The sequence below is a fragment of the Chenopodium album genome, chromosome 9 (genome assembly GCF_948465745.1).
Source record: "Chenopodium album chromosome 9, dcCheAlbu1.1, whole genome shotgun sequence".
Taxonomy (NCBI): domain Eukaryota; kingdom Viridiplantae; phylum Streptophyta; class Magnoliopsida; order Caryophyllales; family Amaranthaceae; genus Chenopodium; species Chenopodium album.
This window is the reverse complement of record NC_137842.1, coordinates 4805143-4831624: the sequence shown is the minus strand read 5'-3', so window position 1 is coordinate 4831624 and position 26482 is coordinate 4805143. Positions and strand designations below refer to the sequence as shown.

The 26482-nt window shown below is 36.3% G+C and overlaps 2 pseudogenes; both read right to left on the bottom strand.

Annotated features, from left to right (window-relative positions):
- Positions 1-4932: 4932 nt before the first annotated feature.
- Positions 4933-14367, bottom strand: LOC145557357 (tryptophan aminotransferase-related protein 1-like; annotated as a pseudogene).
- An 839-nt stretch (positions 14368-15206) lies between these two features.
- LOC145557356 (cytochrome P450 98A2-like) lies at positions 15207-21464 on the bottom strand (annotated as a pseudogene).
- Positions 21465-26482: the final 5018 nt, after the last annotated feature.

Here is a 26482-nt window from a genome sequence, read left to right as displayed (position 1 = left end):
TGAAAGGGTTGGGTTTCGTGTTTGCTAATTAGGGTTTGATCACAATGCTCAGTTAATTGCTTACTTGCTGCAAACCTAGGCACCTAGTCTATTTATAATCTCATTATAATTAGACTAGGGCACGAAGCCCAAAACTCCCTTGTCCATTCCATATGGCCGGCCACCTAGAGTGATGAGGCCCATGTTGGGCCTCGCCTCTAATGCTCGATCTAGCCCCTTTGTGTGACCTTATAGGATCCGTCCAATTGGGCTTTGGCCTATTTTACTAGTCCAAAGATCGTTAGTACCTCTAGCTATGGCAAAACGACGACCCAAAAGTACAAATTTAATTATCTCCATAATTTGATCCAATTATATATCTAGTAATTGCACACGACGAAGACATAACTCCTTCAGTTACATCATTAACCTACTTTACGTAATTACATTATGCTATATATATCACAAAACAAAATTTGAGAAATGGTATACAGCTCAACAATGTCCAAAACAGCCTAACACGGCCTAAAACCCTAATCCGAACCTTAATAAGTCAGCTAGCTTTTTTCTATAATTAATTGTTCTTCTACTTTTTCTCTACAAACTCTCTCTCTCTCTCTCTCTCTCTCTCTCTCTCTCTTGCTCTCTCTTTCTCTCTCTAAACGATTGGTTAACTTAACTGTATGAGGGGTTTTCTCTAAAACACCTCTCAAGGCAGTTGAACTTCTCTATTTTGCAGGACTCATTTTGACTAGACAAGCAGATTTTCCCATTTTCACATTCTCAAACTCTATTGCAGAAACAATAAATATCGTCTTGCTGATGTCAACTAACTTGGTTAAAATATATTATACCCGATATTGAAGATCTAATCTTTTTTAGCATCATTACCCTTATAGCTCTTTCAGCAGCCTACACTGATGATTTCTAATTCTTTACAACGGCTTTGATGAAGACATATATACTATATCATCGAATTATAGCCTGGTTGCATTATTTTACATATATATAGTTGTTGGCCAGGAATAATCGAAGAAATACATTGATTACGCAATTTATGATTTGGTATCCGATTTGCTAAAATAATACGTACCTTGTGCCGGTGAAATCATTGACGCATCTTTATTGAAAGATAGTCTAAGGGTGGAAAATGAAATACTATTAAACTCTTAGCGTAAGATTTGTAACGCATCTTATATAATTTAGTACCAAAAATTAATTAATAAAAGTTGTCTATATAACTTAATATCATCATTCATCACCAACCTGAAAGAAATTAAATCAGTGATGTGGATTTAACAACCTATTGATCTCTCCTAGTCTCCTACACATGATTTAGCATGTATGCCATATTATATGCTAGTCAATCTACGTTAACACCTGCGAGACTACGACTACAACTAGTTAGGTGATGATTATATGCGGGTCCACTTAATTATTAGATTTAATTGTTAATATTTTTATTAGTAATAATTAAAAGATTTTTTTTGTCAAAAACTAACTAATAAAACCCAGATTTTGCGAGAAACTACCTAATAAAAGAAATGTTGTAGTAAACTACCTAATCAAGGTAAAATGTCGTAAAAAAGTTACCTAAAAAAGGTAAAATGTTGTAAAATACTACACATGTCGAATTTCCACCGTTGATCGATCTAAAAACACTCCGAAACCACCGCTTTAATTCCCAAAACTAATATAACTAGCTTGCAATCGACTCTAACCACCTTTCAACCCCAAAACCACCACCTCTAAGCCCAAAAACCACCATCTTGAAGCACTAATCTATCCTCACTAATTCGAAATATCCTCCAACCACCTGGAAAATAACCTTACCACCTTAAAACCAACCCTCACGGTGGTTTCGATGGTGTTTTAAGGTGGATCAAGGTTGTAAAACTAAGTCAACGTTGGAAATTCGGTCAAAGGTAGTATAATACAACATTTTATCTTTTATTAGGTAGTTTCTTACAACATTTTTTTAATTAGGTAGTTTTTCAAAAAAATTTAGGTTTTATTAGGTAGTTTCTCACAAAAAGTCCTAATTAAAATTATAATTTTTTAATCATTAGATTCAATTATTAATAATTTTATTAGTAATAATTATTTTAAAAAATTGATACATTGAAAATCAATGAGACGAATATAATAAGACTTACATGAGTATATTTTTTCTAATTTATAAAAAGTACTTGCCCCAACGTTTCGTCAGTCGAGAAAGTATCATTGTCTTCTTCTTGCGATTAGAAACAAGTTTCCACCTGATGACAAATTGGTGGTGGTTACGGCAAAGGAGAGGAGTTAGGTCATCCATGGTGAAAGAGAGAGAAACTTTAATTGCTTGAGATTCTCGAATTTTTCGAAAAATGCCCAAAAATTCAAATTGGGGCTTTCTTATGTGATGTATAATTGTTGAAATTGATTGTCTCTAGCAAATTTTAACAAAAAATTTAGGGACTAGTTTCAATAACCAAGCTTTAGTCATAGCTATCAGTAAGTTCAATGACTATTTCATGACCAATAATGCTACTGAATTCTTTAAATATTCACCAAATGCCATCAAATTTTCACAAATTCACCAAATATCACCGGAATTTTTAAAAATTTACCAAATGCCCTTTTAATCGTACATAAGTTAAATTCCGAGCTTATTAAAAAAAAGGTAAAATTCCGAGCTTGGTGAAAATGACATAAATGCCTCATCACCAAATTCACCGAGCTTACTAATGGTTAATGAGGCATTTACGCCCTTTTAATCAAACATAAGTCATGTTTTTCTTTTATTTTACAAGATACATAAGTTATGTTAAACATACTATATATATGTTAAATTTCAAGCTTGGTTAAATTCGAGAAAATGACGTTAATGCTGTTAAGTTTTTACAAATTCACTTAATACCATTAAGTTTTTCAAAAAACCACCAAATGCCTTTTATATCATCATACATAAGTTTTTTTTAACGCAAACAAGACATTTACGTTATTTATTTTTTGCGGATTTCAAGCTTAATTTTGACCCATAAAGATCCAAATGACCCCAAAACCATATCCGTTTCATGGTTAAAAAAAATAAACGTAAATCGAGATATTTCTTGACACATGTAATCATCCAAAAATGTTACCCTACAATTAAACGCAATGATGAACAACCTTTAATTTCACCGCCATTATTATTGGTCGGGTCGAGAATTTAATCTTGGGAGTACTTAATCCACATTCAGTCAAACACAACTTACAAATCAATCTAAATGTTTAGTCAAAGCATAGTCCATTCATCATTTTAGCCCAAACCCTTTTTAATTAATTTCATTTTACTTATTAATTAAGCCTGATTAATGAATAATAAAACCCTAAACCTAAAATAAGTTCCGAATGAAATGGCGCCTAATTATCCCGTACGTAATGCTAAATAAAAAGATAAAAAGAATTTTAACGTAATTCCAGAAAAGGAATCTACAGCGTCACGTCAAATTCTGTCGCACCACGGAAAATTCGGTCGCGCCACGGAAAAATTCGTCATGTGACACGACAATTTATGTCGTGACCCGACTATTTTATAGGGTTTTTTTTGTGGCGCCTTCAATACTAGGGTTCCGTACCTCACCCCTCACATTTTTTCTATAAATACGAGGCTGATTTCTCAATTTCGAAGCACCAAATAATTCTCTCTCTCTCTCTCTTTCTTTTGCTCTAGCCTAAACACTATCCTTCCTTATTCTTCCACAATACATCCTTCAAGCACTCCCCAAAGTCCGTACTTTACCCGAAGTTCTACACTTAAACCAAGGCGTAAAAGGTAGAACTATTTGAGGGTTTGGCCTCAAATCAACTCTACTTTAATTTAATTTAGTTTCCAGTATTGTTTATTATATTTTCCTTGAAATTACTAATGCGTTTATTGTTTTATAGTTGCAAGCAAAATCAATCAAATTAATATAAGGAATCATGTTCCTTTTGTTCCAATTATATTTCTAACGATGTTTGTTATGTGTTTTGTATACTAATCGTTGTTTTCATGGTTAAATTGCTTCCAATGTTAATGTTATTCTATTGTTTATTGTTGATCACCATATTGAATGTATAAAGGGAATATGTAATTGAATATGACGCTTAATAAGATAATTTGTACGACCGGTTTAGATTCCTTTTTAATCTTGTAGTTTAATATCAAGTGATCAATAATATTTTAGAATTATATATATGTTGCATTAGCATTCAACCAATGTAGCTTAATAATAGTTTGGAGCAAATTGAAATTTTGTTTGTATGCCTTTGAGATCGCAGGAATTACTTTTCACAACAGAAATCGAGTAGAGCCAATATGGGCGAATGTGATTCCATGACTCACTTCGTACCATAATCTCCGATCCTTTTTTCGTGGTTCCGAACCATATGGAGTTAATAATCTCATGGATTATGATTAAGGTGTAATTTTCACGGGTCAATCATTATTGTCTATCGTTATCCCTAATTCGTGATTGCCTTAAAACTTGTTAACGGCTCCCTACTTTGTTTTATCCCTAATGATATATGTCAATTCCCACTTCCCACGAGTGCCAATCATATTCATAGCATGCTTAATTAGGCGCGCTTTGAACAACGCCTACAACACTAAAAAAAAAAAAAAAAAAACTAATTATGACAAAACACCAATAAATGAAAACAATAGTTGAATTTCTGAAGAAACTCAGCAACTAATCTAGCCTAGCTAAAATAATTTGAGTTTTTTCTTTTATATATAAAACGAAAACAAGTACAAAGGCTTTTGATTCGTAATAGAAAAATCAGAAGAAATTACATCCAAGAGCGATAAAAGACTCTCACTAAGCCAAACACCATCGTTAAATGAGTATACCGTCCATTTTGAGAATCGGTGAGCCCTTGAGTTTTGAGAGCTCATTTTTTTTTTTTTTTTTTTTTTTGCGGATTTACTATTGCAATGAATTACAAATAAAAAAGAATGAGTCTTTAAAAAAAAAAAAACAAAAAAAAAAAGAATGAAAGAAATATGAAGAATATATAAATGTCTAACAAACATTATTTAAAAAAAATAAAGCAAAAATATATTTTTTAGTCCACAATTCTTAGAGATGAGAGCCTTTCTAAGAAGAGGTTGAAAGAAGAGTCATCTCCCATCATGTTTACTCTAATATATCTTCAAGAGACGTTGATTCCGAACCGTGAGCCATTCCTTCCTTGGAATTTCAGCTTCCTCATTACTTCTTCTGCATCTTCACCACTTTCAAATTCTACCCATGCAAATGCTGCGTAGGGTGAAACAATTCAAAATATATATCTTTAAAAATATAATTATTAAATTTAAAAGTACACTTCCTCTTATTTTATTTAAGAAATTAAATTATCTAAACTTATATATATATATGTATATATATATATATATATATATATATATATATATATATATATATATATATATATATATATATATATATATATATATATATATATATATATATATATATATATATTTACAGAAATAGATGGAGTAGCAACACATTGTCAAATCACGATCAGACCATGTTATATAATTAAGCATGCGTGGGTGGACAACAAACCTGGAATAGTGCATAGTTGGGATTTATAAAAGAAAATGGGTATGAAAATTGGGATTTTTCCAAGTGGGATTTTTTAAAATCAACCGCCTAAAATTGAGATTTATAAATAAAATTTTCCTTTATATTATATGTACTCCGTATAAAATATTCAAAATTTAGAGCCAAGAATCAAATAATGACAATGATACCGAGCAATCAAGGCTGGAATAAATACCTGGAGTGGGAGAAGTGAGCTTTCCCATGAAGTTACAAAAGCTTGGAGAAAAGTCTGGGAGGTGAATACGCGGAGTGTGTTGGACAACAACAGCTCTAAGCTTCTCCCAGCGTTGCCCTAATACGCGGTGGCCATATTCGAACAACCCTTCAACTTCGAACAATTTAGGCACCTTGGAAGGCTTCTCAACCATATAATAAGGATCATGTTCATATTTATCAGCTATAAAATTTAAGATCTTTGTTGCTCGAAGTTGCCCTTCATGGCTACTTCCAATGCTAGTCAACAATATTTGCTTCTTCATCTTTTTTGCAATATCTTGATCCTTTATGATGGCCCACCTATAATATAATATAATGCCCCATCATTATGAGAATTTTTAACTTGAGTAATCATGAAAACAAAGAAAAAAGAAATAACATTTTTTCCACAAGCTTTGAGCATGCATGCATGTGAGAATATGACCTTCATGGACTATTACGCCTTCTCATCTATCCGTCCTAAAATAAATGAAACACTTTAACTTTTTACACTATTCATAAACTTACTTTGACTATAATATACTAATGTATTAAAAACATATACGATACATACAAAATATTGTCTAATTAAAATATCATAATATCAATCTATTAATAACTTTACTCTTGAATTATTAAAAAAAAAAATCTCAAATCATCAACATATAACTGTATATAAAGTCTTGATATTTGAAATTAAGAAAACAAAATATGCATTACTTTAGGGTTAGGGTGTGTGGTACACTTACCCTACTCGAGATCCAGCATGACCAGAAGTCTTAGACATTGTAAAGAGCATAACATCATAATCAGCTGGAGAGGTTATAGGTGTGTAGTGTGGCCAGTAATAAGCAAGGTCATATATCACCACTCCTCCTTCCCTATTCACCACCGGTGTTCGAATCGTGCCATCGGGGTTGTTCGGAGATGTTACCACTTCAACGTACGGACCCGATTTCTGTTGGAAGGTGTTGGCATCTCCTTGCCATTCAAATAACTCTGATCTCTCTTGCTCTATTGCCTCTCCATAATACTGCCATTAAAAATTGGATATGTCCCATCTGACGTCAAAAGTCTTTAATAGGCCAGCTAACAACTAACAGTACATCATCTTGACTTTTGTACAACTCATTATACGGAGTATTTTTTGTAACAACTAACAATACATCAACGCTAACAAGATTGTTTGGTACTATATAACGAACAATAATAATATTTTAGTACTTTATATAATACCTTCACACAACCACCAAGAGCGCACCCGTTCTTCCACCACCAAGGCTACCGAAAACGGCCCCTTTCCGACCCCGATCCCAGCTCCCTCCCCTCGAAAACCCAATCCAACCCAAATCCCATCCCCTCCCCTTCAAAACTTGATCCCAGCCCCTTCCTCTCGAAAACTCGATCCCAGACCCATTCTGACTGGTCTGGGTTTGGTGGTTTCGGTGGGTGGTGGTTTAGGTGAGTGGGTTTGAGTGGGTTTGTGGGTGGGTTCGTAGGTTTGAGGGTGGTGGTGGTCTGGCAGTGAGTTTGTGGGTGGGTTTGTGGGTGGTGGTGGTCTGGGCAATGGGTTTGTGAGTGGGTTCGTGGGTTTGTGGGTGGTGGTGATCTGGGTTAGGGGGTTACGGTGGTGTCGGTGGTGGTGGTCTAGGGGTTCGCCGGCGTCAAGGGAACATTTGGGCGTCGGCGAAGGGAGGGGGGAAGGTGGCTGTTTGGTGGTTTCAGGGTGGCTGGGGATTTTTGATTTTTTAGTTTTTTTTTTTAAAAAAATGAATTAAATTATTATTTAAATAAATATTGGGCCCCATTTAACGGGACCTTAACAGATTCCGTTAAGTGGTAGTGATTTTTTTTACAAACTCTGATTTAGGTGGTAGTAATATAAAATAAAAAAATTAAAGGGGTAGCAAATGTGAAGCAAGGTGCTTTCCCTGGTAGCAAATGTTAAGCAGGGTAGAAAATGTTAAGCAAAAATAATTTGAACTAAAATAAAGGCTAATGCTATGTCTGGTTACTCACAAAGTCTTATATGTGGCTGACCACACCGTGTGATCAACCATTATAAGAGTTACTTCGTTAGTGTAACATAGGTTACTTGGTCAGTGTTAAGGAGGTTGATGCGTTAGTGTATTATTAATGGTTATTTGGTCAGTATTATATGGGTTACTCGGTCAATATTATACAGGTTACATTTTTTTTGTTTTTGTTTTTTTTTTTTTGTTTTTTTATAAGTGGTCACAAGGTGTGGCAAGTCACACACAAGACGAGTTGCATATTACTATACTAGTTTACACTACTAGAAATAGGCTAAATACCGACGGATAGATTCCGACGGACCTATTTTTCCGTCGCAAATTTCAAAAATTCCGACGGAATATATTTCGTCGGAATTTATCGACGGATTTCTTATGTTTCGAAGAATTTTCCGTCGTAATATTTCCGACGGAACTAATTTCCGTCGTGAATTCCTTTTTCCGAGGGAATATTTCGTCGAAAATAATTTTGCGACGGAAAATTCCGTTGGAAGATGGAATTACGACGGAAATTAGTTCCGTCGGAAATAATAGGATTTTTTTAAAAATTAGGCAATTTCATTTTTAACCTAAAAACAAAGGGGGGGAATTTTTGGAGTCGTTGCACAGAAGAAAGAGAAGGAGAGAGAAAGAGAGAGAGGGAAAGAGAAATAGGGGACCACACCGCCGCAACCTCCGCCCTCCGTCACGCATCTGCCGCCGTCGATGACCCAAACGGAGCCGACATTGTAAGAGAGAAAGAGGACGAGTAGGAGAAAGAAAAAGAGGACGAGAAGGAGAAAGAAAAAGAGGACGAGAAGGAGAAAGAGGGCGGTTGAAGGGGCGGCTTGTTTCCGTCGAGCCTTCGGCGCCGCGTTACTAGGTCAGTTTACACTTTTTTTTTTTGTTTTTTTTTTTACATTCAAATCTGACTTTCTTTGCCCTGACCACCACAACCGCAGCCTCCGGCCTCCGGCCTCCTCCCTTCCCTCGCCGTGGCTGGTTGTTGTTGCCGGCGCCGCACTAAGGACAGTTTCCCCCACTTTTTTTAATTTTTTTTTGTTTAATAATAAACCCTTATTTATTTAATTTATTTTTTGAAATATTTTGTAGGATTTGTACAATTAGATGGTTTAATTGTCAAAAAGAAGTGCAGATCTAAAGGTTAGTCACATTACAAACCCTAATATTTTGTATGTATGTTAGTTTGGTTTGGTTTTGTTTAACATAACTTAGTTTAGTTAATTTCTATCCATAGGCACCTAAAAGTAATTGATATTGGAATGTTAGAAGAAAGAACGAGTCCATTGGTTTGAAAACATAGAAAATAGGCATGGTTTTAGCCATATAGGCCAAATTTGGATGATTTTGGATGAGTAAGGGTCAATAATTGACATATGTGCTTATTTCTCTTAATTTCTATCCTTAGGCATCTAAAAGTAATTGACATTGGAATGTTAGAAGAAAGAACGAGTTCATTTGATTGAAAACATAGAAAATAGGTATGGTTTTAGCCATATAGGCCAAATTTGGATGATTTTGATTTTTTTTAGTTCTCGAGGTCGTCTGATCTACGAGTCTCTTATTTCAAATAGAATAATTTTTAATTAGTGAATAATTAAATGGCAAAAGCTAACAAACACCCTCGGGGCATTGGATAAGCTAGCTAAAAGTAGAAACATTAAATTAAAAATTAACCTTAATTATACCAATCAACGCGTGATTTTGTCATGTTTTTCCAAATTAATACCACTTTAGGTGATATTTTAAATGCTTATCCAACACCCCGGGAGCGTTCGTTAGCAAGATCCTAAATAAATACCACCAGCAAAATTTATTGAACTGTTAACATTTCGAGCAAAGGCACAACATTATTGTGAAAAATCAGAAAATGCATTATTATTATTATTATTATTATTATTATTATTATTATTATTATTATTATTATTATTATTATTATTATTATTATTATCATTTTTATCTGAAAAACAAAAGTCATACAACCTACAATAAATTAGTGGGAAGCCGAGATACAATCTGGGCCCCCACTCCGGCCTCTAGCTATAGCAAAGCCTACCCTAGTGAATATATGAGCTGCAGCACGAGCCCCAATGTCTTGCGTCATTGAGAACCTTTGAATCCGCTTCAGCAACGCAACAGCCTCCTTCTCTAAATCCCCAAGCGAAGAAAAGGAGAAGGGAATGAAACCATATCCAATCGCCAGACAACGAGCTTCATACTTAACCCGCTTTCGATGAGCCGCATCAGCTACAACCCGTCCCGGAACAAAGTCAGATATCCCTGTTTGTGTCAAAGGAGAAGACCCTGTGAAGTCGACACATACATCACGACCACGATCCCATGAATAAAGTAACACATCGGCAGGTCTGAGGGCCCCGTCATTCCCTCCAGACAATCCTATGTCAACCTCCTTTCTTGCTGAAATCCCAGATCTGTAGCAAATATCAACAAATGTATCCCGAACAACATTGTGCCGATGTTTAATACCAACAATGCCATCACACGACACCGCATGGTCGCCGAATACATCCCCAGTAAAAACCCGAGAGCAAGTAGAGCACGGTGTCGAGACAGAGAACAATGGAACACCCATCCGATAACACAACACATCGGTATGTTTTAGCGTTCATCGTCTGACCCAATCCAGAAATAGGAAATGCCCGAAGCCAAGCATAGGTGTGATCACCCTGCAGAGACTTCCACAATGCCGACTGCCGAGGAGACAAAGAAAAGGTGGATTCTGCAGAAGCGGTAACCTTTGTGAAATATATATCTGTCAATTTCTTCATGAGTTTAGGGGCAGCGACCTCATAAGGATTACCTAAAATGTCAGACTCAACCGTTCTAGTAAACAAACTCAACGCATCCTCAAAAGCTTGACCAAGACCCACAATACCAGTACGACGCAGAAGCTGCGTCTGCAACCCAGCAGACTGCAACCGGGAAGCAAGAAAAGCATAGTGACGAACATCACCTGCGGAGTAAACACCAAGCCCTCCAAACGCAAATGGTAAGGTGGCAAGCCGCCACTGCCAATCACCAAACCCTGTCCTCGAAGCAGTAACAATACGCTCCAAGGAAGATCGAAGAGCCTCGTCGAAAACGCGCTGAGCCGCCTCAAATGCACCTGGAGGACAAGTACGCAAGGCAAAGTAGAGTTTAGAAACTCCAGTACATGCCCTAAGTAACAACAGCTCACATTGAGGATCATCCAGCATAGCAACCTTATCCATACACACAAGAGGTTGTAAAACCAAAGAAAAAAGGAGAGGACCAAGGGGATCACCCTGCTGCACCCCCTGAGATGACCATAAGGTGTGGTCCCCATAATACAATTTGGCTGGATTAGAGTAGCAGAAATCAACCCACTGCGAAATAGCCGGACAACGATGACGGACTTCACGTAACATTATTATTATTATTATTATTATTATTATTATTATATCTCAAAAACAAATAATGTGATACGACCTACAAAAAATTAGTGGGATGGAAGCCGAGATACAATCTGGGCCCCCACTCCTCGAGCTATTGCAAATCCTATCCTAGTAAAGGTATGAGCAGCAGCAAACGCCCAATGTCTTGAGTCTTTGAGAACATATGGATCCGCTTCAGCAATGCAACTGCCTCATTTTCTAATTCCCCAAGTGGTGAAGAGAAATGGAAAGGGAGGAAGTCGTATCCAATTGCCTGACAACTAGATTTGTACTTAATTCTCTTTCGATGAGCCGCATCAGCCACAACCCGCCCAAGAACAAAGTCAGATAACCCAGACTGTATCAAGGGGAAAACCCTGTTAAGTCAACACATACATCACGACCACGATGCTAGGAATAAAGTAACACATCCGTAGGTCTAAGGGCCTCGTCGTTCCCTTTAGACAACCTAAAGCCAACCTCCTTTCCAGCTGAAATCCCAAATCGATAAGAAACATCAACAAGAATATCCAGAACAACATTATGCCGATGTTTAATACCCACCATACCAGCACACGACACTGCGTGATCGCCGAAAATATCCCCAGTAAAAACCCTTGAACAAGCAGAGCACGACATCGTGATAGAGAACACTGGAACACGCAACTGGTAGCACAACACACATCGGTAAGTCTTGGGATTCATCGTCTGACCCAACCCTGAAATAGGGACTGCCCGAAGCCAAGCAGAGGTGTGATCTCCCTGCTTTGATTTGCACAATGCTGATTGTTGTGGAGTTAAAGAATAGGTAGATTCTGCAGAAGCGGTAACCTTTGTGAAATATATATCTACTAATTTCTTCATGATTTTAGTGGCAGCAGCCTCACTTGGATTACTCAAGATATCAGACTCCACCATTACGATAAACAGACTCAACACATCCTCAAAGGCTCGTCCAAGACTAATAATACCAGCATGTCGTAGAAGTTGTGACTGCAACCCAACATACTGTAACCGAGAAGCAAGAAAAGCATAATGCCAAACATCACATATGGAATACAAACCTATCCCTCTAAATGCAAATGGTAAGGTGGTAAGCGCCACTGCCAATCGCCAAACCCAGGCCCCGAAGCAGTAACAATACGCTCTAAGGAAGATCAAAGAACCCCGTCGAATGTTCGCTAAGCCGCCTCAAAAGTACTAGGAGGACAAGTACGCAATGAAAAGTAGAGTTTAGAAACTCCGGTACATGCCTTAAGTAACAACAGCTCACACTAAGGATCATCCAACACAACAACCTTATCCATACATAAGCAAAATGGTCTTGGTCACCCTCTACATCACCAGCTCACCACTAAAACCAGAATCGAAATTAGTGGGACCACCAAGAAACCTAACACCATGTAAAGCTCAAGCGATATTAGGTGGAAAGAAACCCACAAGCTTGCTTCAAGGGTCTTTTGTACGCCATTTTCACGTTAAGATGTAACCTAGAACGAGGCCCTTCCTCCATAATCAACTGTAGAACCTTTCCTACCACCAACGTGTCACCAATAACAATGTCGTCATCCAAATACCAAGCATGAAGACATACATCAAAAGTTTCTCTGATTTTACACCCCAGAGGTTGTAAAATTAAAGCAAAAAGTAAAGGACCAAGGGGATCACCTTGCTGCACCCCCTGAGATGACTATAAAGTTTGATCCCCATAATACAATTTGGCTGGGTTAGAATATAATTCAACCCATCGCAAAATGCCTGGACAACAGTGACGAACCTCACGTAACATGACTGAACAATCAACTAGATTAAAGGCATTTTGAAAAATTCACTAACAACAAAGAAGTACATACATCAGAACCACGGTCCTCAATAACCTGATTCACATCATACATCATGAAGAATTGCCTCGCCACCTAAAGAAACCCCAACACCAAATTGAAGATCATCAAAGTAACTTCCTAAAGACTGCCAACCATAACAACACCCAATTTTGAAATAAGATGCCGCAAAACAATACCTACAACAATCAATAAGACGAACACCACCACCGGACTTGATATAAGTGGTGTAAGAGGAGCACTAGCAAAATACTTTCCTAGTTGCATACGACATCTTCCAGCTAGAAACAGATTAACCACCTCGAAATAGAGTCAACTAACTCATCTTATACAACCACAGTAGCACCACTCAAGCAATCTATAAGGTGCTGAGCACGTAAGTAGTCTCTACCACATGATGTGCCATATGGAAAACTCCTAATTCGATCCAAAACAACATCTAAAGTAGTAACGAAATGAAGGTGATTAACATTATATCAGGCAAGGAAGGAGCTAGAGAAGTAGGGTGTTTAGCCCGTAAATCTGCGAGAAGTAAGGTGTTTATTATTATTATTATTATTATTATTATTATTATTATTATTATTATTATTATTATTATATCTCAAAAACAAACACTACTAGAAAACAACCCATTTCCGACCGAAAAATTATGTCAGAAACATCCTGAAATACAGATTGGTAGGAAATACCACCTTTTCTAACGGAAATTTCGTCGGAAACACTTTTCCGACAGAATTTTCCGTCGAAAAAGATTTTCAGGCACCGGAAAAGTTCGGTGGAAATTTCCGACGGAAGTAAAATCGGTCGGAATATTCCGACGGGCACTACTAGAAAACAGCCAAAAAATGACGGAAAATTTCCTTCGGAAACACCCTGTTTTCCTTCGAAAAACTCATTTCCGACGGAAATTCCGTCGGAACTAGTTGTCGGAAAACCTTTTGTAGGAAAATGGGCTTTTTCCGATGGAATTTCCGTCGGAAACACTATTCTGACGGAATTCAGTCCGCCGAAAAATATTTTCAGGCCCGACAAATTCCGTCGCAAGTTTCCGACGGACTGAGTTCTGTCGGTATGTTGAGACGGAAATTCCGTCGGAAAATTATTTTAAAAAAACAAAAAATTAACGCCTCCCACCACCCCACCACCAGCCCACATCACCAGCAACCACCCCGCACCACCAGATCTCACTTCACACCGACGCCAACCGACACCCACAGCAGCCTCTTTCCCACCTTCAAACATTACCACCAACACCCACAACAGCCCCTTTCCTACCATCAAACACCACCATCGACACCACCGACACCCACACCAGCCACTAATCCACCTTCAAACATCGCCACCGACACCCACCCTAGCCCCTTCCCACCTTTAAACACCACCACTCCAAAAATAAACCCCAAAAAACACAAAACTTAGCAAAAATAAACCGAAAATAACCCATAATTGAAAATCAACCCAAAAATACGAAAATTGAGACAATAAAATCGAAAAACACCACACAAATAAATCAAAATCAATAGATCTACAAATTTAGCAAGAATTTCATAAAGAAAATTAAAAAAAACGATAATTAAACCACAAAAAATAAAGGAAATATATAATTATACAGTCATCTAATAAAATTTATAAATTAACATTACAATTTCATAAAAAATTAACTAGATCTATGGGCATGTACGTGGTCGTCGTTCTTGTTTTGGTCACCGTTGTTGTTGTGGTCGCCGGTGTTGTTGCTTGGTGTTTATGGTGTTGTTGTTGGTGGTGGTGGTAGGGGGTGAAAGAGGAGAGGAAAGGAGGAGGAAAGAGAAGGGGCGGATGGAGTCACGGAGGGGATGAGGAGAGAGAAAGAGAAGAAAGGAAAGGAGGAGGGTTAAGGAGAGAGAAAGAAGAGGAAAGAGAAGTGAGGGAAAAAACAGTGGCGGATAGAAGAAGTTTAGGGTTAGATGTTAAATAAATTTTTTTCCCCCCTTTTTTTTATAGTATATGTTCCGACGGAATATTTTTCCGTCTGAAATGACCTTTTCCGACGGAATATTCCATCGGAATGTCCATTTATTCCGATGGATTTATTTTCTGTCGAAAATTTTCGACGGAATTTTTTAATTTGTCGGAATTGTCCGACGGAAATTAAATCCGTCGGAAATATCGATTTTTCTGACGGATTTTCAGGTCCGTCGGAACTGGTCCGTCGTTATTTGACCTGATTCTTGTAGTGGGGAATTCCATCGGAAAGTTCTTTTATGCAATTAAAAAAACGCCACGCCACCACCGGCACGGCGATCACAACCTCCACCAACCCAAAACACCGTTGTCAATCCCACAAAACCCCTCCTAGCCCTAACCTAACCAGATCCACCACCTTAACCCACCCCACCCTACCCCACCTAACCCTAAACCTCCCAAACTAAACCTAGATCTAAAATCACCCACCACGACATCCACCACATACGCGCCCACCACCATAACCGAATATAATTCATTAAGGAAAAAAAGCCACCACATCCACACCCACCGCATCCACCAGATCCGCACCTCCCACCATACCACATCCACATCCACACCCACCACCATAACCGAAAATAATTAAAAAACAAATAAAAGCCAACGACCGACGGAATTTTTTTTATAAAAAAACAAAAAAAAAATTAAAGAGTTAAAAACATATCTTAATAACCGAAGTTGCCTTTGAATTCTTGAATTTGGTTTAAATAGGTTAAATTCGACCATGAAAAGTCTAGATCTAGACTTTTTATGGTCGAATTTGACCAAAAAACCATATATTCCGGCCAAACAACTATAAAATAAAGAGAAACAAAAATACTATTTCAAGAGGAAGGAGGAGGAAAGAAAGAAAGAGAATAGGAGCAGGGGGCATAGAGAAAGAACAGAGGAACAAAAGGAGGAGGAGAGAGAAAGAGAAGGAGGAGGAGAGAGGAAGAGAAGAGAAGCAGGGGGCGTAGGAAAGAGCTGAGGAAGATAAGGGGGGCGGAGGAGAGAGAAGAGGAAGAAGGAGGAGAGAGAAGATGGAAGAGGAAGGAGGAGGGAAGAGGAAAGAGGAGGAAAGAATAGAGAGGAGCGGGGTTGGTTTAGGGTTTTAAGAGGGGAGGGTTTTATATATATATTATTTTCCGACGGAATATTCCGTCGGAAATTTCTGATGGAATATTTCGTCGAAAAGCCCATTTATTCTAATGAAATTATATTCCGTCGTAAATTTCCGACGAATTATCCATCGGAAAATAACCAACGGAATAAAAATCCATCGGAATTTTCGATGTTTCCGACAAAATTTCATGTCCGTCAGAACCAATATGTCAGAAATCAGCCTATTTTTAGTAGTGAAAAGTCATACAACCTACAATAAATTAGTGGGAAGCTGAGATACAATCTGTGTCCCCACTCCTCTAGATATAGCAAAGCCTACCCTATTTAAGATATGAGCTGCTGCAAGAGCCCCAATGACTTGCGACGTTGAGAACCTCTAAACCCGCTTCAGCCACGCAACGACCTCCTTCTCTAATTCCCCTATAGAAGTAAAGGAGAAGGGAGTGAAGCCATATCCATTCGCCTGACAAAGAGCTTTATACTTAACCCGCTTTCGATGAGCCGTATCAGCCACAACGCGTCCAAGAACAAAGTCAACTAGCCTTGTTTGTGTCAAAGGTGAAGACCATGTGAAGTCGACGCATACATCACGACCACAATCCCTTGAATAAAGTAACACATCGGCAGGTCTGAGGGCCCTGTCATTCCCTCCAAACACGCTATGTAAACCTCTTTTCTTGCTGAAATCCCAGATCTGTAGCAAATATCAACAAGGGTATCCCGAACAACATTATGCTGATGTTTAATACCCACAATACCAGCACATGACACCGCGTGTTCGCCAAAAATATCCTAGGTAAAAACTCGAGAACAAGCAGAGCACGACGTCGAGATAGAGAACAATAGAACACCCATCCGGTAGCAGGACACATATCGGTATGTCTTTGCGTTCATCGTCTAACCCAATCCCGAAAAAGGGACAGTCCGTATCCAAGCAGAGGTGTGAACTCCTTGCTGTGATTTCCACAAGCTGATTGACAAGGAGATAAAGAGAAGGTGGATTCTACAGATGCGGTAACCTTTGTGAAATATATATCTGCCAATTTTTTTTCATGAGTTTAGGGGTAGTGACCTCACCAGGATTACTCAAAATGTTAGACTGAACCACTCCACTATACAAAAGCAACGCATTCGCAAAGGCTCGACCAAGGCCAACAATGCCAGCATGCCGTAGAAGCTTTGTATGCAACCCAGCAGACTGTAACTGAGAGGCAAGAAAGCTGATGCAGCCTTGCAGGTTGTGAGATATCAGAATAAGAGTCCTGGTCAGGGAATACTGTTGCGATCCGATAGTGCTCTACAGTTGGAAGGGTGGTGTAACTTTGATTGGGCAAGTTATCCATTATCCCGACGTTCATTAACAGGTTGGTTTCTCTTTATTGGTCTATCTCTTGTGTCATGGAAGACCAAAAAGCAACCCACAGTTGCTAAAAGCTCTGCCGAAGCAGAATATATATATATATATATATATATATATATATATATATATATATATATATATATATATATATATATATATATATATATATATATATATATATATATATATATATATATATATATATATATATATATATTGTGACAATCAATCGGCATTATACATTGCGCAGAACCAAGTTTTTCATGAGAGGACGAAGCATATTGAAGCTGATTGTCATTTTGTGAGAGATGCTATTACAGACGACCTCATCAAACCTGCATATGTGCGTACAACGCTTTAGTTGGCTGACATTTTTACTAAGGCTTTGGGGAAAGTCAAGTTTGAATTTTTATTCCGCAAGTTGGGCATTTGTGATCCGTATGCTCCAACTTAGGGGATTGGAGATTCTAGGGATACTAGGATATTATTGTGAGATTATTGTGATATATTTCTGATAGAGTATAAAATATATTCCTGGGCCTCAACCATCAGTTTAAGCTTTTGGTTAAGTTGGTCCTCTAACATGGTATCGGAGCCAGCGTGACACAAAGGTCACGGGTTCGAATCTCATCCGCCCCTCCTTCAAAGTGGAATTAAGTCCTTCAGTTTAAACTTTTGATTAAGTTGGTCCTCTAACAATTTCGAAAACATATCTTACATAAAGATATGATAGAATATTGTGGAGCTTTAGAGTATAGTTACCCTAGTATTATACATATACATGAATTGTGGCCGTGAATATCAATGAGAATTACAGTGAATATTTTGTGACTTTGTGATTTATTTAACAATTTGAAATTTCATATGCTAAAAAAAAAAAAAAAAAAACAATAGTTGAGTGAACATAATAAACATTGTCATTGTTGCTATGATGTAACGATTGAAAATTATAGAATGTTTTTTTCATTTTACTTCTGGTGAGAGAATGCATTTTATTTTGGAGCTTGTCCATGAACTTCAACTATGCCTTCAATCACATGGCATTCTCAACGGACGATGAATTCTTATATAAGCTTGCAGATAACCTTGGAATTGGGATTGCTTGCAACGGAGTTTTCATGTAGGTCACAACTCCTGGGTTCTCACTTATGTCAATTTCTTCACGTGTAACTCCTTTTGGTGGGTTCCAATCAAAATGGTGCAAAAGATGGCCTAAGGTTGATGTAACCATGGTTATGCCCACTTGTGCGGCGGGGCATATTCGTCGCCCCGCCCCAAATGGTAGCAGACGGAAATCATGACCCTTAATATCAATATCCTCCTCCAAAAATCGTTCTGGTCGAAACTCGTGTACATCACCCCAGACATCGGGGTCACGGCCTAACGCCCAAACATTTACATGGACTACAGAGCCTTTGGGGACATCATACCCACCAATTTTAACATGGGTCTCGGCCTTGTGAGGTAACATTAAAGGGGTTGGAGGGTGAAGTCTTAGGGACTCCTTGGCTATTGCTTGTAAGTAGGGAAGGTTTAAGAAGTCTGCTTCAGTCATGATTCTATCATTCCCAATTATGTTGTCTAATTCTTCTTGGGCTTTCTTTTGTACTCTTGGATTTCGTAATAACTCTGCCATTGCCCATTCAGTAGAGACAGCAATTGTATCTGAACCAGCAATAATTATATCCTGTACAAATTCAAACATGCAAGTAATTAGATAATAACATAAACACATACATAGTAGAACTCGATTTCGTCATGTTTTAGAAAACTAATACACTTCAATATCATCTTCAATTTTACCCACTTTCTTGCAAATCAAACAACAATTTAAATTAATCTCATATTTTAATGTAGCATGTTTTGTGTACGTGAAGCTGGCCAAAATATGTGACCGCTTGTAAAACAACAAATTAGGGTCTGTTCATATTTACAGAACTGAACTGAACTGATGGAGCTGAACTAAACTGAACTGAACTGATTGGAGCTGAAATGAATTGAACTGAACTGAATAGAGCTGAAATGAGTATTTTATTAAAAGAAGGAAATTAAGAGCTGAACTAAACTGAACTAAACCGAACTGGACTGAACTGAACTGAACTAAACTAAACTAATTTAAAGTGAACTGAACTGAACTACTCTGAACTAATATTAAAATGAAGTGAACAAGCCCTTAACCTTTGTAAGACTGACCGAGTAATTCCTATAACTGTAACACATAAAAGTTAGTGATTTATGATAATTGAGAGATCCCAATTTTTTACCATTGAAATAATTTAAGGTTATGAAGGAAGACATACATACCCAACAAAGTGAAAATATAATGTCTTCACTAAGATCATACTCATCCTTTAAGGCAAGCAAGGCATCAAGTAAGTACTGCTTTGTAGTTGAACCATCGGTATTTTTGGAATTCCCTTTAGCTTGCTCCTGGATCATGTCTCTAACGAATTGGTCCTTTCGACTGTTAAACATTGTATCGTCAACTGTTTCTTTGTTGGGAGATGACAACATCCAATGGAGCCATGGAAGGTACTCGGCAACGAGGTTCCTCCTTTTAGATTTCACCATTAGACCGTTTAATATACTTTTTAATTCCATTCATGTGGAATTTACCTCACCTTCGGAATTTATAAGCCTCTTTCCGAAAGTAAGCCTTGAAATGTTGTTGAATGATAATATCTCTAGGTACTTTCTTATGGTGAGGGGTTTACCTTTGTTTACTGCATGAACAAGAGAAGTGCATAACAAATTATCAATAGTTAAATGTGAATGTCAACAACTCTAGGATGGTGTCTAGTAGTTGGTTAGTCGTCTTTAGGATGGTGTCTAGTATGATTAGAGAATACCATCTATATCATTGTCTTTGATTTTGACATTTAATACACCGAAACAAAAATTTACTCTGTATTATACTTCCTCCGGTTATATTTAGTTGACGCGTTTGATTTAGGCACATATATTAAGGAAATGAGAGAGAGTAAAAGAGAATGAAAAAGCATGTAGGGTAGTTTGTAAATGTAAGGTAAAAAATTTACCCCAAAAAGAAACGTGTCAACTAAAAAAACTTCCTAAAAAGGAATACGTGTCAACTAAAAAGAAACGGAAGTAGCACTTTATAACACGGGTGGACAAATTTTTTCAAATATTCAAATTTTTTTTGAGTAGTTAAACTAGCAATAATTTTATAAGTCTAATGTCGAAATCATCATATTATTAGACCTCAACATCTTGTCAACAGATTCTTTAGGATATCATATTTATGATTTGATTTTACTTTAAAATAAAATACCTTTATTCTATAAGATATACAATTTAGGACAAAAGTCAAACCACCAAGATATCTCAAAACTCCTTATTTCGTCAAATGTCAACAATAAATCACGAAAATTAACCAAAATATTGTCATACCAAGTAGTGTAGAGCTAATACATACCAGGATTAATGCAATCGTTAAAGATTGACTCGATCATGGCGTTGACTTCATCCTCTCTAATGGGCCTTTGGGCTCCAAGAATCTTTGGGTTAAAAAACGCCAAACTACTTGCCTTCCGAACCTTAACATAATAAGGCCCATAATCAGCCCAAATAAATCCCACATCATTTCTAGTAATTCTCCCTGCTGCTGACCTATGCCTATTAGCCAAATCATGGTCATGCTCCTTCAAAACTTGCTTTGCTAGCTCACCATTTGATACCACAATGTTTAGTTCCGACGCGAGCTTGAAAGAGATGATAGGGCCGTAGGTTTGCGCCCATTCGTGGAAGCACCTACACCGGACCGGTTTTATGTCGTAAATGTTACCGATGACTGGCCACGGCCTTGGACCGGGGGGTAGCTTGTACCGGAACCGCTGGAAGACATAGTGAACAATAACAATGAAAATAATAGAAATTGGTATGGTTAAAAAAAGAATCATATTCTTTAAGTGAACTATTGGTGTGATTGTTTGTGTATGAGGAGGTAATCATATATTGTAAGGTTTAGGTTTTAATAATTTGGAGGTTTATAGTAGTGTATATTGTTTATAATTGGGAGTATTATTGATCTAATGTGTCATTATAATACCCCAAATATTTTATCAATGAATTGTACACAACACATGTTATAATATAACTTGTATTCCACGTAGTTTCTACTTTGTTTATTAAACTATATCAATAATTGTTAACAGAATAGTTGACTAAAAAAAATTAAGAGACCACTAACGTTAGACTTTCATGGGTTATTCTTATGTAAAAATTAACTTTAGACAAGTATGCTGTTTTTTTTAGTAATACCAACAATAATTACTTAATGGTAAGCTATTAATAAAAAAAAAATAAATAAATAGTAGAACTTAGGCACACATAATTAAAGTGATTAAAAAATATGGAGAAATATATAATCATTAATAATATGCCATTAATAAAAATTAAAAAAAAAAATAGTAGAACTTAGGCAGACATAATTAAAGGGATTAAAAAATATAGAGAAATATATATTCATTAATAAATTGTATGAAGTAATCCTTTAATAATCACTGTCATGGAAATAGAACTTATTAGCTAATAATTTAATCAAAAAAAAAAATTAAAAAAACTGACACCCATAATTAAAGAGATATTTATCAGAAAAAAATTGTAAGAAGTAACTCTTTAGTAATCACTATCAGCAAAGTAGTACTTAGGGTCTGCTCATATTTACTTAATTTCAGTTCTGTTTAGTTCAGTTCAGCTCCAATCAGTTCAGTTCAGTTCAGTTCAGCTCCAATCAGTTCAGTTCAGTTCAGCTCCTAATTTTTCTCTCTCATAAAATATTCATTTCAGCTTAGTTCATTTCAGTTCAACTCCAATCAGTTCAGTTCATTTCAGTTCAGCTCCAATCAGTTCAGTTCAGCTCCAATCAGCAAATGTGAACAAACCCTTAAATACTTAAATGACAGAAGAAAGAAAAAAAAAGTATGTAAATAAGTAGGTGGGGGGAAGAACTTGAACCTGAGATTATCAAAGGAGTTGTGCCCATTTAGTTCCCCTAATTAACAAAATTTGTTTATCTAGGGGCATAATCGTCTTTTCAAGTATCAGTGAAGGGGTACATGCAACTTTTCATGTACTAATTGAGGGATACATGTGTAATATTCTAAATACAAGTTGCAAATAGTAATTGAACAGCTCACCAAAAGTACTGAATAAATGACCACGCTTTTTTAATATATTTACAGAAATGCAACCAGATTAACAAAAATTTGTTTATCTGATAAACTTGTATCTGTCGTTATCAAAGAGGAAAGAGTAAACACTCTCATCCACCAAACCAAGACCATATTTTGTTGATTAATACTCACTTCGTTGTTAATAAATGGATGAATTACCCGCAATAATTCGACCTTTGCTTCATCCACTAAAAATAAATATCACATTTTTACTACTTTATAGTAATTCGACCTTTAATGCCAATCCTTTTGTAGTGGTCCCAGGTGACCGGTAACATAACAAACCTATTAAATAGATAATTTTTTTTTTGGTTTTAAAGTACAGATGTCACCACACATGATTTATCTAAGTTTTAAATTAATCAAAATTGAATTAAAAAAAAATCGCCAACCGCCCAAACCCCATCCATTATCCCTCCTTTAGCCCTAGGCCCGCCTTTTGAAGCTACAACAACTAATCGAGGGACAAAAAATTGACAGAACGAGGAGGAGGGTAGAATTAAGATGGAGAAGAGAGATTGAAATCAGGGTGAAGGAAGAATAAGGAGGCTGGAATCAAGATGGGGGAAGAGGAGGAGGGTCGAAATCAGACCGGGAAAGAGGAGTGGCTGGAATTGAGACAAGAAAAGGGAAGGAGTTGGAATTGGGAAGGGGAGGGGCTAAGATCGGGTCGAGGAAGGGTTTTTTCGAGGGTGGTTGGTGTTTAGGGGGAGGGGGAGGCTGGTCGGCGCGACGATCCAATGATGGGGCAAGAAGAGGGTCAAGTTGGTGGGGTAGGTGGCCAGAGAGGATGGTTGGTTTGGAGCTGAGGGTAATTTTTTTTAATTAATTTATATATTTTTTTTGAATTTTTTTTATTTTTTCTAATTAGATGCTGACACATGTCAGAGGAGAAGAACAATAGAGAACGAAGGAGAAGAAGAGAGAGAAAGAGAAGGAGAAGAGGAGAGAATAAAGATAGGCGGAAATAGAAGGGGGAAGCGACAACGTTTTAGGGTTTGATAAAAAGGTTTTTTTTTTTTTAACATTATATTCTAACGAAAAATTTCGTTGGACTATAAATCTGTGGGAAAGCATTTATATCCTGACGGAATTTATTTCCGTCAGAAATTTCCGACGGAATTTTTGAATTCATCGGAAATATCCGGCGAAACATAAATCTGCCGGAAATTTCGCTTTTTTCGATGGAATTTCGTGTTCGTCGGAACTAGTCCATCGAAATTTGTCTGTTTTCTATTAGTGAATAAATTTAGTGTTAAATAAATTGTTTAATAGGTATTAATATAAAATTTTATTATATTAACTTTATACATATATTTTTTTAGGAAAAATTAGAAATAATGATCCCAACTTTGTCGGTTTTGTTTCAATAATCCAAACTTTGGATTATTGTAGAATAATCCGAACTTTGGGGGTTGTTGATTTTCTTCAATCCCTAATCGGTCAACAAAAGTCAATGACCTATTATATCAGGTAACTTGACACGTGTCAAGTCCTGATTGGTCCAAAAAATAAAAAAATTTAAAAACAATAAAAGTAAAAAAAATAAGCTAGCTTCCCCCACCGAGATCCACTCAAACGTCCACCATCACAAGATTAACAACAAAGCCTGTAATCCCCCGTATTTTTAAATATTTTATAAATGAAAATTTATTTTATTTATAATATTTATTTGTTATTTTCCAGAATTTAATTTCAAAAGTTTCAAATTATTAATCTGGGTCGAAATTATTTGAACAAATTATTTTATGCACCTTTATTCTACAATTTATATCCAATCACACAAGCCTAACCCATTTGTTTACTTAATCGACCCATTATTTTTATGAGGCCCAATCTTTCTATTTACCCTACAATGTTCTCTCCTATAAATACCCCATGAATCCCCAAAAATTTCCCACACAAAAAGGTTAGTCTTATTTTCTCCTTTGTTTTATTAATTTGTATAATTATAATTATTGATTTATGGGTTTTGATTTTATTGTTTGAAATTAATTTAATTAGTATCAAATTGTATTTTGATGAATTTTCAGATTTTATAAATGTCATAATTTTCAGATTTTGTAAATTTTATAACATAGGGTTTTAATTATTGAAAATCATGATTTTAGGGTTTTTATGAACAATTGATTTAGAGCTTTTATAGTAATGATGTTTTGAAATTTTGGTGATTATAACTACTGATTTTTAACTTAATTCCAGATTATTTTGAACATGTAAATTCGTGTTTTAATTTTTAGATTTCCATTCGTTAATATTAATCCCGTTTTAATCCCGATCAGATTCTGAACTCATCCGATTTTGATAAAAAAAAGTAGTGTTTTCCATGTGGAAACAACGTTTTAAGAAAGACGCACCACCCTCTCGTGGCCAAATTCATCCTCTAAATATGATTTTCGGGCAGTTTTTTATTTTAACAAAGTTTTTTTATATACTTAAAATATTATCCTTGAGTTTGATTGATAAAATTAATTATGTTTAAAGTTAATTAAGCATAAATATATGTTTTTAATGAAGTTTTAAGTGCTGAAAATAGTTTCTATGTACTACTTTTGATGTTTTATAAAGAGGGTTTAATCACCCATTAAAAAGGGAGATTATTAGGGGTTTTAAAATAATTTTCAGATTTTTATTAAACTTTAAACTTGCTGTAATTTCATGTATAAGATTGTATTTTAAGGTTTTTATGAAGAAAATTTAAAGAACTATATATAAGCCTATAATTTTAACTAAAGGGAAGGTTTTAAAGTGTTGTTTGATTTGGATTTTGAAGATTTTAAAGTAAGTTAGTATTGCTGTAAATTTGATTGATTGAGTATTGATTGAGATGTTATTGTTTGGTTTAGGAGAGGAGTTTATTGAAGGTGATTTCTAGATAGTAAAGTGGCATACCAATTCGTTTATTCAAGGTAAGTACGAGTTACGAAACCTTGCCTTTAGGTGCATGTTTAAGGACGGATCGAGAACTTAGTATCATGTATAGGGATGACTGAGTTAAATTGTTTGGTTATACATTGTGAATTTCATATGATGTGCACTATTTTATATTGCAAGTATTATTTGTGCTCTAATTATGCAAGGTGCGCTTAGAGGCAAAGGTATGTGATTGGTGTAATGATTAATTTATTACTCATTCATGATTATGCGAACAGGATGAGTAAAGGAAGAATTTAAGTCTTATAAGACGAGGTTAAGGTTTTGGGGTGCCATATGCACTCAAGGTGTTTATACACCGAGGTAGTAAAGGAATAAATAATAAATGTTGTTTGTCACTAATAAATCAAGATTTGAAATTGGAAACTTGCCTTGTTTGATTGAATTGTGTTTGGAATGTTTGTATTGTTATGCATATGAGTCATCACCAAGTCTAAACCTGTAAATCACATAAAGTGCAAGATGGATGAGCAATAAAACTCTGGATTGGTGCACTTCTGAAGTAATGATAATCAGGGGTTGGGGTACACGGGGTATTAGTCGTGTACTTTTCTCGAGGTCGTCTGATCTACGAGTCTCTTATTTAAAATATATTGTTTTTAAAACTAGGAGTTAGGTGAGATCTCATACTAACTACAGTCACGGAGTCGCGCCCGTGGTCGTTGGATGTTTATTGATGTTTCCGAAAGGAGGCATGAAGTTTTTCTTTTATTGATGTTCCAAATGGAGCATGGGTTGGACAACCTTGTCTATTGCGTAATCCAATGAATAAAAATAATGATTTACCTATTATTAATTAATGGAGTCTT